The sequence below is a fragment of the Tasmannia lanceolata genome, unplaced genomic scaffold (genome assembly GCF_043159265.1).
Source record: "Tasmannia lanceolata isolate RefF3 unplaced genomic scaffold, GAP_Taslan_0.1 ptg000023l, whole genome shotgun sequence".
Classification (NCBI taxonomy): Eukaryota; Viridiplantae; Streptophyta; class Magnoliopsida; order Canellales; family Winteraceae; genus Tasmannia; species Tasmannia lanceolata.
The window spans coordinates 16,614,794-16,629,563 of record NW_027518700.1 but is presented as its reverse complement, the minus strand read 5'-3'; positions in this window follow the sequence as shown (position 1 = coordinate 16,629,563).

Below are 14,770 nucleotides of genomic sequence, written 5' to 3'. Positions count from 1 at the left end.
AAAAAAAAAAAAAAGAGGATCGTTCATCCTCCATCGGGAAAGAGCTTTCTCGATCGGGGACAAGCTCTGAGAGATAGCAAAGCCCTCTCTCCCCCTACACTCTCTCGGTTTGATCTCTCCCGGCAGGGTTTTCGGTTTTGTAGGGGGGCTTTCCCTCTCGCTCATCCTCCGATCGGGCCTCTCCTCCATCCCTCTAACTCTTCTCCCTCACTCTCCTTCATTTGTCCCCACCTCCCATCCCTTCATGAAGAACAGCCTATAAGAAAAAAAAATAAAAGAGCGTGAAAGAAAAAAAACAGAGTATCGTAATACTCTGTTTCTTTCGCTCTCTCTCTCTATATACCTCTCTATCTATCTCTCTTTATCTTGATATACCTCTCTGTCTCACTCCCTCACGCTTCGACTCCATCTCTGTCGGCCACCCTCCCACTCCTTCTCTGTCGATCTCCCTCTCTCTGTTACTCCCCACAGCTCTCTCTCTCTCTCTCTCTCTCTCTCTCTCTCTCTCTCTCTCTCTTTCTCTCTTCCCCATCCACTCTCTCTTTCTCTCTTTCCCTCACCCACCCCTTAGTTTTCTTATTCTCGCTCACCCTCACCCTCTTCAGCCCACCAAGCAGAAAAGAAAGAAAGAAGAAAGAAAAACAGAGCATTCCCTCGTTCTCTCTACCTTTCAACTCTCGGTTTTTTTCTTCACCCTCCCCACTCTCTGTGCTTTCATCCTTTCTCTCCATCTCAGTTTTTCTTCACTCTCTCCGCTCTCTATCACCATCTATCTCTCTTTATATTACACTCTCTTTCTGTCTCTCTATATTATTCTCCCTCTCTCTCATTCTCTCTATTAATTTCTCTATCTGTTCTTCTCTATCCTCATTGATCCCCCTCATTATCTCCATCCCTCGGTTTTAATCTCTCTCTCAATCACTCTCACACTCTCCATCTCTCTCTTGTTTCTCTCTCTCATTCTCCATCAATCTCTCTCTCCGCAGCAAAGGAAAAATAAGGGAAAAGCAAAAAAAAAAAAAAAGAGAAGAAGAAAAGCCGACATCGGATTGAACATTGGCGGGATTTTTGGATTCTTCGGCTCGTGGACTCGGCAGAGATCTCGCCTACAGGTTAGTACACTATTCTCATATTTTTCCCAGATGATTTGGCATTTTTTATGAATTTTGCATGGTTTTTAGCATTTAATTAAATTAAATTTAATATTAAATGTGTGAGCTAAAAATCATGATCTGCATGAGTGTTTCAAATCCGTTTCGTCCCAAAATTTAATACGATGTTCTACTTAAATAGAGTAAAATAACTATCGGATCGGATCGGACATTGGATCAACGGTTTTTTAGAATTTGAGTGAAGAGTAGAATTTTATTTAAAATAATGGCTGAGTAATTACGAAATTTGAAAAAATAGCCATCTCAGGATGATCTATTTTTTGGAATTTTAAATTTTTCTTGTGTTCATCACATCAGAACAAGGTTGGAGGACGTTTTCCGGAATCGTAATTTTCTCGAAAATCGTGTTTTAAAAATAGAAAACTCTTCAAAAATATCTTTTCGACGAAGAAAAATAAAATATATACTAAACGAATTCCAAAATTAATGAAATTTCGTGAGAAAATAATATAATGCTGATACATTCTACCATGAATTTTTGGAAATTTCTAGAATTTGTTTGGTATATTATTTTATGCTTTATTTGAAAATTATCAGATTTTGGGGGAATTTTTACTGATATCAGATCACGGATTAAATTCTCAAAATTTTTACAGTAGTCTTATATTCCATATTTCTAGTTGTTGTAAAAGTTTCAAGTTCTTTGAATCTTGTTTCATATGGGATGTAGTGTTAATTCATGATCTAGGCTGAAAATTGAAAAATCTGAAATTGATAGTAAATAGTTTTTAAAATTCATGAAAATCTCACAGAATGCTATATTTACTCATATCTTATTTCTGTAGAAATTTGATTGAATTTAGATTTCTATTTCTAGTAGTTTCTGTGTTATTTTTGCAACCTGATCAATTAATTGTTAAATCAAAATTAAATATGGGCTTAATGTAAAAATCTGTAAAAATCTTTCAGTAAGCTACATTTCATCATATCTTGCTGCTGTAGAAGTTTCAACTCATTTAGAATTCGTTTACAACAGTTTTACTTCTAAAATCACTCATATGTTTAAAATTGGTAAAATTCATTGAAAATCCGAAATTAATTGAAAATCATCTGAAAATCTCTAAAGAACCTTAAATCTCTGTCACATATTAACTCCTTAATCCATTGAAACAGAAATCTTAGGATCTTTAGATTTCCCTGAAAAAACGGCCAGCGCATCCATAATCGTATCCCTATTGCACTCGATCTTTGACAATTCGAATATTTAAGCTATAGCATGTTGTTGGCTCCGAGGTTACTGTCCACGGAAATTCTGAGATATGCCAGGCAATAAGATGCTATAACCTAAGTATTAAATTGCGCAAGGAAAGAGCGCACGATTCCCTTCCTTGGATGCTATTCTGGGTCAAAATTGGTGAACCCTAGAGCCATTGGTAATCCTTAAATGTCAAAAAAATTGAAAATCCTTGAAATCTGAAATTCATTCACTTCAAGAACTGAAATCGATTCATCTCGTGTCTTTCGGAACCGTTGGATCACGGTTTCCGTCATAAAGAACCATTAGAGCCCAATTTAGGAACACTGGTATCAGGTCATGTCCTAAGTTTTAAGGAGTCTTAGGTTTTAGGGAGTCCTAGAGTTAGGAGTCCAGCCTCATCACGGACGCTTGCTATAGATAGCAACCGTGCCATAGGTCTAGTTACACTAGTCACCCAATCTTTCCCTAGGACAAGCCTAGTAAACTAGGATGTAGGCTAACCTGCATTAGTCTAAGGAACAACTTGCATTTAGATAAGAATCATATAGCATCTTAGATGAAATCCTAGGATAATAAAATCCTCAACTTGAATTAAATAACTTCTCTTAAAACTGTTGAAACAGTCAATCCCGTCTAGGTCGGTGTCTTAGTTGAGTTAGGCATAAGTAGCTTAGCTTAGGTGCACCGAACTACGTCGACTCTGATCCCAGTGAGGCTTGGGTACGTAGGCAGCTTGGATGTCTGATGGCATACCAACCGCGAGTCAGCTCCACAACAAATTGTGGGGTTTTGTATATTAATTTTCTTGTAAATGCTTAATTAAATCATTCAGGATTTTCCATGAAATTAGAATTTTAGGAGAACTTTAACTTAGATTGAATTCAAACCAATTAAGAAATCAAGATACACATCTAGGATTCACATTGAAATTAGATCATAGGATGCATGTCCCGTAGTTAGCACATTAACAGAGAGTTGAATGAGCCATTTAAAATAAATTTAAAAGAGTTAGCTTTTGGAATCGAAGACCGATTATCGGGCAGGAATGGTGCATGTGGTGGATAAATCCCCATACCTTCCATTCTTGCAACCAGGTAGCGAGTCTAGATTTCTGGTTAATTACGAGTCCTAGATCTCACATCTAGGTGGCAACTCTGTCAGTCTCTTTTGTGTGGAATTCAGATTGCCTTAGTGATCCCAAGTTCACATAAAAGATGAATTAAAATCAATAATTAAAATGCACACGCCAATCGCGTGGGTACGAGAGACCAAGAGAGAGCGTGGCGGCTCGCGCCCCACCCCTCTCGCGGGAATTGGTCCCACAGTATCCAATCCTATGCCCAGAACCCATGGCCACACAATACTCATCAAGTCGCACCCCATGACCCATTTGACTTGATCCAACTGAACCTAACCCAACACCATACTTCCATCCACTAATATCCAGGTTCACCACCACCAGTAGCCTACAATAGCCATCCACAGACCTCATACACTCCCATGCTCCATCTATTGATGCCTTATCCCCATCCCATACACCATACATCATCACATACATTCCAACAGACCCAACATGCTTATCCCCATACCCTAACCCCTTATATTCCACATCACTCGACCATTCACCATAAACCGACCCAACAGTTTCCTCTCCCATTCGACTCAAGCGAGTCGCCATAACAAAGTCACCTCATTTGAACTTCACCTAAACCAAGCCCCACCCGAACCCACTTGGACCCAACCCAAGTGAACCCCAACTCATCCCAACCCGAACCTAGCATGACCCAACTGAGTCAACCTGTACCCAACCAAATATAACCCAACCCGATCAAAGCAGATCAGCCCAAGCCGACCCAAGTTAACCCGAGTGAGCCCGGGTCCACTCCGAGTCAACCCGAGCGAGCCCATGTCCACCCCGAGTCAGCCCAGTTCCAACCCCAATCTAACTCGGTTCAGCACTAATCCGATTCAGCTCCAACTCGGACCCGCAACCTGACCCCAATCCGATTCAGCCCCAACTCGGACCCGCAACCTGACCCCAGTCCGAGTGAGCCCGGTCCAACCCAGGCCCGACCTAGCTCAATCCAAATCCATGGACCCTAACCCAATCCAAACCCATGGACCCTAACCCGCGCCCAACCCAACCTGAGACTCAATCCCAATCTAACCCGAACCTGACCCAAGGCAAACCCAACCCGATCCAATCTAACCTGACCCGATCAAATCTAACCCAACCCCAAACCAAAATCAACCTAACCCAACCTAGGATCTAAACCAACCCAACCTAAGATCTAACCCAGCCCAACCCAGCCATACAACCAACAGTTTACTGGACCTTGACCCAACTCAACTTAACTCATTTCCTGCAACCAAACAGCACCTAAACACCCATTTCCAGCAACCAAACAGCACTCAGGAACCATTCCCTGCAACCAAACAGCACTAAGGAACCATTTCCGGCAACCAAACAGCACTCAAGAACCATTTCCAGCAACCAAACAGCACTCAGGAACCATTTCCAGCAACCAAACAGCACTCAGGAACCATTTCCAGCAACCAAACAGCACTCGGGAACCATTTCCAGCAACCAAACAATGCCCAGAAACCATTCCCTGCAACCAGAACACCCAAAAATCCTTCCCTGCAACCAAAGAACAATTTAGAACTCTTTCCTAGCATTCAAATGGCAGCAAAGCTACCATCTACATGTCCAAAGCACGGTGGAACTACGTGTGGCTTGATCCCCACCACGGGGTACGTAGGCAATTTGGCACTCCCAAGTCCAATCGCACCTTTCTCCATCCTTCTCGTTCCCCTACACCCTTCTTCATCCCTTCCATTCCCCTATTCACCCTTTCCTTTTCTTTAAACCCTTTTTGCATGTTAGATATTTTCTTTTACTTAGTTGCATGATTAGTTGCATGTTTAGATCTCTTTAAATTATTCTTATCGTAAGCTTAGAATCACATGCTAGTTGTTTTACTTTTTAGTATGCTAGTTGCTTTCTTTGCATGATTAGTTGTGTTTGTTAAATTTGAAACTCAAAAGAATTCAAAAATCTTAAAAGAATCTAAGAACTTATAATCGTTTAAGATGAAAAATCCCAATCATAAAATTCTAGGCTCTACACTTAGAGACCACACTCTAGATTTTCAAAATAGAATTCTTAGAATCCAAAGTTCACAAATATACTAAGAATGTAACTTAGGTCCATTGCATTAAATCTAGGTTCATATAGCATAGGTCACTCCACTTCAAATCAATCAACCTAATTCAACTCAAATCAAATCACATCAATCTTAAAACAATCACATAGGCACATAGGCATGTAGTTGCATGTAGGGTGCACTCCTGGCCCGCATGAGTCTAAACTGTGAACGGCTAAAAAAATTAGAATGCATTTAGGTTAATAAAGTTCACATTCACCCCATTTAGGAAATGCATTGAAATTAGATCTTAGGATGCATGTCACATAGTTCACACATTAATGTAGAGTTAGATGAGCCATTTAAAAGAAATTCAAAAGAGTTAACTTTTGAAATTGAAGACCGATTATCGGGCAGGAATGGTGCATGTGGTGGTAACTCCCCATACCTTCCATTCTTGTAACCAGGTAACGAGTCTAGATTTCTGGTAAATTATGGGTCCTAGATCCCTCATCTAGGTGGCGACTCTGTCACTCACTTTTGCGTGGAATTCGGATTGCCTTAGTGATCCCAAGTTCACGGAAAAGATGAATTAAATTTCACCTTGCTAGGCTCGGCGGCTTACCCCTGCCTTTATGGGTACTGGGTTGCACATTTGATTGCACCCTATGGCTTGGTTGCTGCCTGCTCAGTTGGGTAATTAAAATCAATAATACAAAACACACGCCATTCGCGTGGGTACGAGAGACCAAGAGAGGGCGTGGCGGCTCGCACCCGACCCCTCTCGCGGGATCGGGTCCCACAGTTTGGCGACTCTGCTGGGGATCACCTAACTTCATTAAAATTTCAAAAGATAATTCATTTGAATTTATTTTAATTGGCTCAGGAAAACTCTATGCTTATTAGATTAGTTTGTATGCTTTATTTTCTCATCACATTTTACTCAAAACTTAATCTAACAAAACCTGAAGGCATCATAGATTGCGCGAACTTATTGCACACACTTACATCACTTGCATCTAAACCCTTGCATCTCACATGCACACACGTCCTATTTTAGGAACCCGGAGTGTTATCTAGCATGGTTGACTGGGATTTCATCACCTGGTGCCTCTGTGCTAGAGAAGCATTCCACCCTTAGCCTAGCACCTTATGGTGCGTAAACGGATCTCTTGTTCACGTACTAATACGCCGGACACTGGTACAGTATATCGAACACGGATTTGCGCTAAGGAAACTCTTGGCCTTACCCCTAGATTAACCCACACATGCATGTAGTATACGAACACATGTGCATCACGTGTGTGAGCCTAGTTTAGGATATCCTACCCATTTGTGTCTAGAATAGGTCGTAGTCCATCTTCCAATGGCTACGATCGGTCCTAAGTACACAAACAAAGTCATGAGTCGAGATCCTCTCTCCACTCCGCTAGATTAGGATTAGGGTTGATGCCTTCAGTTAACACTGTTAAAAAGTGCGAAGATTAAAAACTTTCCCTTTGGGGTTAGGATATAAATCCCATCATTTCCAAAGATCTCATAGGATTAGTCATTCATGATCTATCCGTTGAAAGCAATCTTATGCTATCTCATCTCATCTCTTGATCGTACGCCTTTCAATCTTCTATCATGTGATTCGATCATGTATTCATACTTTCTTTTACTGGCAGGAACTTATCCCAGTCTCGTGTTCATATAACCCTGATCATTCTTGTATCCCTTCTCTTGGCTTGCAGGCACCATGTCTACTCGTGCAATTCTTGATTGGATCCGTGGTACATTAAGAGAATCCCATATCTATGCCATAAGTGAGCAAGAGAAAAATCTCTTCGGCTATGTGGCGACCATTAAGCTTGATTGGGGATTACTCTATGCCACATCAGAGTGTTGGGATCCCGATCATCATGTCTTCCGTTTTGGCAACCAAGAAATGTGTCCCACCTTTGAAGAATGGTGTGCCTTATTGGAATATCCTGTGGATGGCCCTCTGGTGAAGCCATCCTGTGTACTAGGTTATCGTCCTTTGTTCCTTCGCTTGATGAATAATCCAGATGAATCCATGAACTCTTTCATGAAAGGCCAAGAAGTGTCCATGCAACAACTGATTGACATTTACCCTCCTGTTGGACACATTGGTGCTGTTGATATTTAGAAAGTCCGACGGCGAGCTTTGAGATTCTGCTCCTTCGCCAGGTTCCTCACTGTCCAGCCTTCTCGCTTTGCGTCAGCTGTTCTTTTGGACCTCGTGGATCAAATTGATCGGGGCGCCAATCCAATTCCTACTATGCTTGCAGAAACCTTCAATGGATTGGATGATATGGCTCGTCTTCGTGCCGGCTCAGGTCCAGGCTCTTATGTTCGCTCCTTCGTTGGTTCTTTCTCAGGATGTCCTGCATTACTTCAGGTGTGGTTATGCCACAAGCTAAAAATTGCAGCTCCTGTGCATTTCGATCATACATTATACACCTTCAGCGAATGGCGTCATGATGTTTCCTTCGATCATAAGAGCGATTGGGTTGAATGGTTAAATTCTCGCCAACAAAATCAAATTTATTGGCAAATTCTTGGAATCCAAGAAGCTGTCTTCAACACTGGAGAAGCTAACTATGTTCGCCTTCTTGGCCTCGAAAAGACTTCCTCTTATGTTCCTGCCAGGATCCTGCGTCAGTATGGAAGGGAGCAATCTATTGTGCCTCCCCTTCGTCATTTTTATCCGCCTGAGGATCTCAAGCCCAAGATTGTCAAAGCCGTTTCATCTGCTTGGGATGTCAGAATCATCAAACCTTTAAAAGAGTCAGCTGAGAAAGATTGTCGTCCGAAGAAGAAGTCTAAAAAGAATGCTTAGTTCCATGTTTAATCTTATCCGTTTATCTTTGAAAGAATGAACCCACTCAAGCTTCAATGATTGATCAATAAAGTTCATCTTTCTCTCTCATCATCTTGGTCTATGCGTGCATCATTGTCTACTTCTTTCTAATTTTAAAATATGTCTTTCAAATATTTCAGGGCAGTAAACACCATAGCTAACCACACTGCTCCTTGGGTTCGGGTCTCTTCACGATTGGAGAGGAATTCTGTCTCTCCACCACCTTCTCTGAGAACCCCAGCATCTCCTTCTTTCTCATCCTCACCAGTGGCAGACAACCAAAATGGCCTTCCACTCGCTGCTATTACCGATACTCTTACCTTGATTCTCCAGCAGCTTCAAGAACTCAAAGAAGAGAACCGAGTTATCAAGGCTCAGCTATCCGAGAAGTTGGGACCGTCGTTGTCCAAGGATAAAGGGCCTATGCACAAAGCAGCTACTCCAGCAGCACCTGCCCAGCCAGTGTTCATCACTATCCCTGATAAAGCCGAAGAAGATTTGGAAAAAGAGTAGTACAGCGAGGATCGCAGTAGGCCTTCTCAGTCCATGGTTGATAAGACTGTTATGGAGAAATTAGAGTCTTACCAGGAAAGTTCAAGACATCCAGTTTCAAGACCAGGGTGGTTTCAATCCAAGTGATCTTACACTGTTTCTCGAAATCCGTCTCCCTGCTAATTTTCAAATGCCAGATTTTGACAAATATGACGGTGTGGGTTGTCCGATCACGCACTTGCAAATGTTCACTATCATGTGCCAGCCTCAAGGTCTATCCGCTGAACAAATGGCTCAATTGTTCCCAGTTTCTCTAACCAAGGTCGCTAGAAGGTGGTTCATGGTCCTAGACAAGACTCGTTAAAGGACATGGAAGGATATCGGTGAACAATTCATCAGGCAGTTCAAATATGACGATGGGACAGAAATTACTAGAAAGGATTTTGAAAGGACCAAGCAAGATTCGAGGGAATCTTTTCTAATTTTTGTGAAGAGATGGAGAAGACTAGCAGCTCAGATGATGGAGCGCCCTTCTGAGGAAGAGCAGGTCCAGATAATCATGAAAAATATTTCCCCCCAACTCCAGTATCACATGTCATTGCAATATTATCCAGACTTCAAACACTTCATTGTGGCAGGCACCCAGATAGAGGAGGCTATGGCTCAAGGTGTATTTAACTGTAGCAACCCAAACCCCAGAGATTTCAAAAAGTCTCCGCCAGCCCAAGTCAGTAGTATCTCTCGTTCCAATGCTCAGCCCTCTAAATCCCAAGAACCTTTAGTGATGGACTATGCTCAACCCGCGACCACACCTCGGCAACAAACCCGGGTAGAATTTACCCCTCTTCCCATTCCATCTTCAGAGGTGCTTAAGCAGTGTCTTGCTTCAGGTCGCATAACCCTACCTGCCATCCGGCCTCCCCCCAATCCTCTACCTGCAAATTGGCGAGCTGACCTACACTCTGAGTATCACAGGGGTCCTGGTCATCTTACTGACAACTGCATTGCCTTGAAATTTAGAATCCAGAAACTCATTGATGAGAAAGTCATTGCATTCCAGCCAAGACCCAATGTTACCCAAAATTCGCTACCTGGTCATGCTAACCCTCCTGCTGCCGTTAATGCCATAACCATAGGAGATTCTGAGTTTGACCCTCTCACCCTCATATGTGCCTTAGAACCCATTTCTGAACCCCAAATCATATTATGTGATGAATCATACCTAAGAGAGTCTGTACCTCCCTTGGTGATCACCTATGAGCCACAAGTCCCTCAGGTCATCACTTATGATGAGCCAGAATTGGATGAAGTCAGACATATGACAAGGGGTGGAAGAATTTTCAAACCTGCTGAATTGAGAGTCGAAAATCCAGGGGCATTGGCTCGAGGAGAGGAACCGCAATATATGAAAGATCCAGATGATGAAGTTGTGCAACAGTTGAAGAAAACTCAGGCCGTTATATCTGTTTGGGGATTGTTGATAGCGTCAAAGAAACACAGAGAAGCCATGTTGAAAGAATTGAACACCACACAGGTATCCTCAGAAATATCTCCAGAGCAACTAGCTGAAGTTGTTGCTCTAACCCAGGCCACCAGAGTCATTAGTTTCTCAGATCAAGAGCTACCTCCTCAAGGTCGGAATCATGCTAGAGCTCTTCATGTCACTATTGTCTGTGAAGGCAAGAAAGTACCATCTGTGTTGGTAGATAACGGATCCGCGTTGAATGTGTGTCCATTGAGAACTGCCATTACCTTGGGTTTCGGTTCCACTAATTTTGACGAATCAACCCTTGGTATCCTCGCATATGACAACACCCGCAGAAATGTGGTCGGGGTCCTTGCCACTAAAATTGTTGTAGGTGGTCAAGAATTTGAGGTTGAGTTTCAGGTTATTGACATCAAGGCCTCGTTTAATATGCTTCTGGGACGTCCCTGGTTGCATAAGGAAGGCGCTGTTGCTTCAACCCTTCACCAAAAATTGAAGTTCATCAAAGATGGGAAGTTGTTCACTGTCAGAGGTGATGAAGAGCCAGAAATAGGACAGATAACAGGGGAAACTCTGATCCTTCCAGTTGCAAAAGCGGAAGACTACAACTTGAATGGTTTCGCGTTCGACGTTGCTGCTATTTCCTATGAAGAGGCCTCTCGGGAGGACTTGTGTTTACCTTTTGCTATCAGTCCTGTGGTGGCCAAAATAATGAGAAAAATGAATTACTTTCCTGGTATGAATTTGGGCCGTGATCCAAGCAAGGCATCTCACTGGCGCCCAATCAAAGCAAACCATGGAATTTTCGATCTTGGATATGAACCTACTGAGGAGGAGGAAGAAGCCATGGAAGAACTGTTGAAATTGAAGGAAGAAATCCGCCGCACCGGAAGGGTACTCCCAATGGCTCCATATTCCTTATCGATGAATGGTCACTTTATCAAAAAAGGCGAGACTTCTCCGTACTATGGGTTTTCTGAACCATGGTATGACTCAGTGACAGGGATCACGATACCTGGTTTTGAAATATTCAGTGGCCTCGCTCTCCCAGAAACAGAACCGCCAATATATTATGTTGAGAAGACTGTTGAAGACTGGTTAGTCTACCTTGAGCCAGATGTGTTGGGGTCCTTGTTTGAAGAAGATGTGTTTGATGTTGCTTGGCAAGAGCTGCCAGTTTTAAACCATTCTGAAGAGCAAGAAGAGACAGACTGTGAAGATGTGCTAGTAGCAGCTATTCAGAGCAATGATACATTTACTGAACCTCAGAGTCAGATTGCACCTGCAACCAAAAATCTTTCAAATTGGAGTTTTGATGTTTTTCCTACTTATGTTATTGCTAAGTCGAGTCCAGTCAAGTCGATTGAATCCGAGTCAGTGCCTAGTTCAGGCGAGTCATTTTCTGATTTTATTTACTATGTGAATCCTGAGCCTGTTCAGGATGAGTCCAAGGATAATGATGTAATTTCTTTCCATTCAATGAAATCTGATTCTCAGTATGTCTCTGTGTTTGCTTCTGACTTTAATAATGATAACACTCCCTCCTCAGACGAGGAAGAAGGGATCGACGAAACTCCCCTTGAATTGCAGCATATGCTCAAACAAGAGGAGCGCCGAGCCCAGCCTCTTAAAGATGAAATCGAAATTATAAACATCGGAACAGAAGATTTAATACAGGAAATACGAATTGGAAATACTCTATCCTCTGAAGAGTGAGATGAATTAATAAACCTACTTAAGGAATATAAAGAAGTTTTTGCCTGGTCCTACAAAGATATGCCCGGGTTGAGCGAAGACATTGTTCAGCACAAGCTACCTTTGTTACCGGGAATTAAACCTAAAAAGCAGAAGCTAAGGAGAATGAAGCCCGAGTGGGTTTTGAAAGTAGAGGAAGAGGTTACTAAGCAGTTGAATGCTGGGTTTCTGCAAGTAGTGGAATATCCAGAATGGCTCGCAAATATAGTACCTGTACCAAAGAAAGATGGAAAGGTGAGAATGTGTGTAGATTTCAGGGATTTGAACAAGGCAAGTCCAAAAGATGATTTCCCTCTACCACATATCGACATCCTGGTAGATAATACGGCCGGGCATGAATTACTATCTTTCATGGATGGTTTCTCGGGCTACAATCAAATTAAGATGGCACCCGAGGACATGGCTAAAACATCGTTCATTACACAATGGGGGACATATTGCTATCGGGTAATGCCATTTGGTCTTAAGAATGCCGGTGCGACATATCAAAGAGCAGCTACAGCCTTACTCCATGACATGATACATAGAGAAGTCGAAGTTTATGTCGATGATATGATTGTAAAAGCCAAGGAAATGAGAGATCATATCCCGAACCTTAAGAAGTTCTTTGAAAGAATTCTAAAATACCAGCTTCGCCTGAATCCTAGCAAGTGTGTATTCGGGGTTACCTCTGGTAAGTTGCTAGGATTCATGGTGAGTCAAAGAGGCATAGAAGTAGATCCTCAGAAGATTAATGCTATCCAGGAGATGCCGCCACCTAAAACCGAGAAGGAAATTCGGGGATTCCTAGGAAGGATACAGTTCCTAAGACGATTCATCGCTCATCTTACATCAACTTGTGAACCTATCTTTAAGCTCTTGAAGAAAAATACTTCCAAAGAATGGACGAAGGAATGTCAACAGGCCTTTGAGAAGATAAAACAAAGTTTGGCTGAACCACCGATAGTAGCACCAGTAATACCGGGGCATCCATTGCTGCTTTACTTGTCAGTAACAGAAACCACCATGGGTTGTATGTTAGCACAGCAAGATCCAGAAACCAAGCATGAAAAGGCTGTGTATTATCTTAGTAAGAAGATGTTGGAGTATGAACAGAAGTACACCGTCCTAGAAAAAACCTGCTTAGCCTTGGTTTGGGCTACTTAGCGACTCAGGCATTACCTTTTATCACATAAGGTCTTGCTCTTGTCAAGGATGGATCCTCTGAAGTATCTCTTTGAAAAACCAGCCCTGACGGGCAGGACTGCCAGATGGTTATTGTTGTTGTCTGAGTTTGACATCACCCATGTAACCCAAAAATTAGTAAAGGGCCGAGCCATTGCTGAACAATTGGCAGAAGCACCCCGAGAAGAAAATCAGCCTTTCAAGCCGATGTTCCCAGATGAAGAGATCATGATGATAGAAGATGAATATTCAGAAACTGGTTGGACCCTCTATTTTGACGGAGCAGCAAACCAAACAGGGCAAGGAGTAGGGGCATTGCTTGTGTCACCTCGAAATGAGCATGTTCCCCTTGCCGTTAAGTTGCAATTTAATTGCACCAACAATATGGCAGAGTATGAAGCATGCATTGTTGGGCTTGAGGCCGCATTGGCCTTAGGCATAGAGAATCTTGACGTATATGGAGATTCGAAGCTAATCATTTGCCAAACTCAAGGAGAGTGGAGAACCAAAGAAGAAAAGCTACAGCCATATCATGAATACCTAGATGCTCTCGCCCAACAATTTCGGTGCATCACTTTCAGTTATTTACCAAGGTTGAAGAATAGATTCGCCGATGCCTTAGCGACGTTAGCTACTATGATTGACATACCTCACAATATGAAGATGAGGCCCATCACGATTCAAGAGTAATGGGCTTCTGCATATGTTGATGCTATAGAGATAGCTGCATGATCTCCCGATGGTAAGCCATGGTATACAGACATAAAGAACTACATCTCAGGCCAGGGGCATCCCAATGAGGCGTCGAATAAAGAAATAAGGACTTTGCAGAGATTGACAGCTAATTTTGTCATTTGTGGAGGAGAGTTGTATCGACGGTCTTTCGACGGAAGTCAACTCTTATGTGTCACTGAAGATCAGGCAAAAGAAATTCTCGCAGATATTCATAAAGGGGTGTGTGGGCCTCATATGAATGGAAAGATGCTGGCAAAGAAGATCCTACGTTTGGGGTACTATTGGCCAACATTGGAAGCAGATTGTCATACATTTGTGAAGAAATGCTATAAATGTCAGATACATGCGAATCTCATTCATGTACCACCCATCGAGTTGCATTCTCTTACCTCTCCTTGGCCGTTTTCGGTATGGGGAATTGACATCATTGGCAAGATTTCTCCTAGGTCATCTAATGGTCACGAGTATATACTCGTTGCAATTGACTACTTCACCAAGTGGGTTGAGGCCGCTTCTTATGCAAAGCTTACATCCGCATCAGTGGCTAAATTCATACGAACCAATATCATATGCAGATATGGAATTCCCCATGAACTTATCTAAAATACGGATCTCATTTCAAGAAGGAAGTAATCACTCTTTGCAAAGAGTTCAAGATTAAGCATCATAAATCCTCACCTTATCGTCCGCAGACGAATGGAGCGGTGGAAGCTGCAAACAAAAATGTCAAGACTATCATTAGCAAAATGTCAGAAA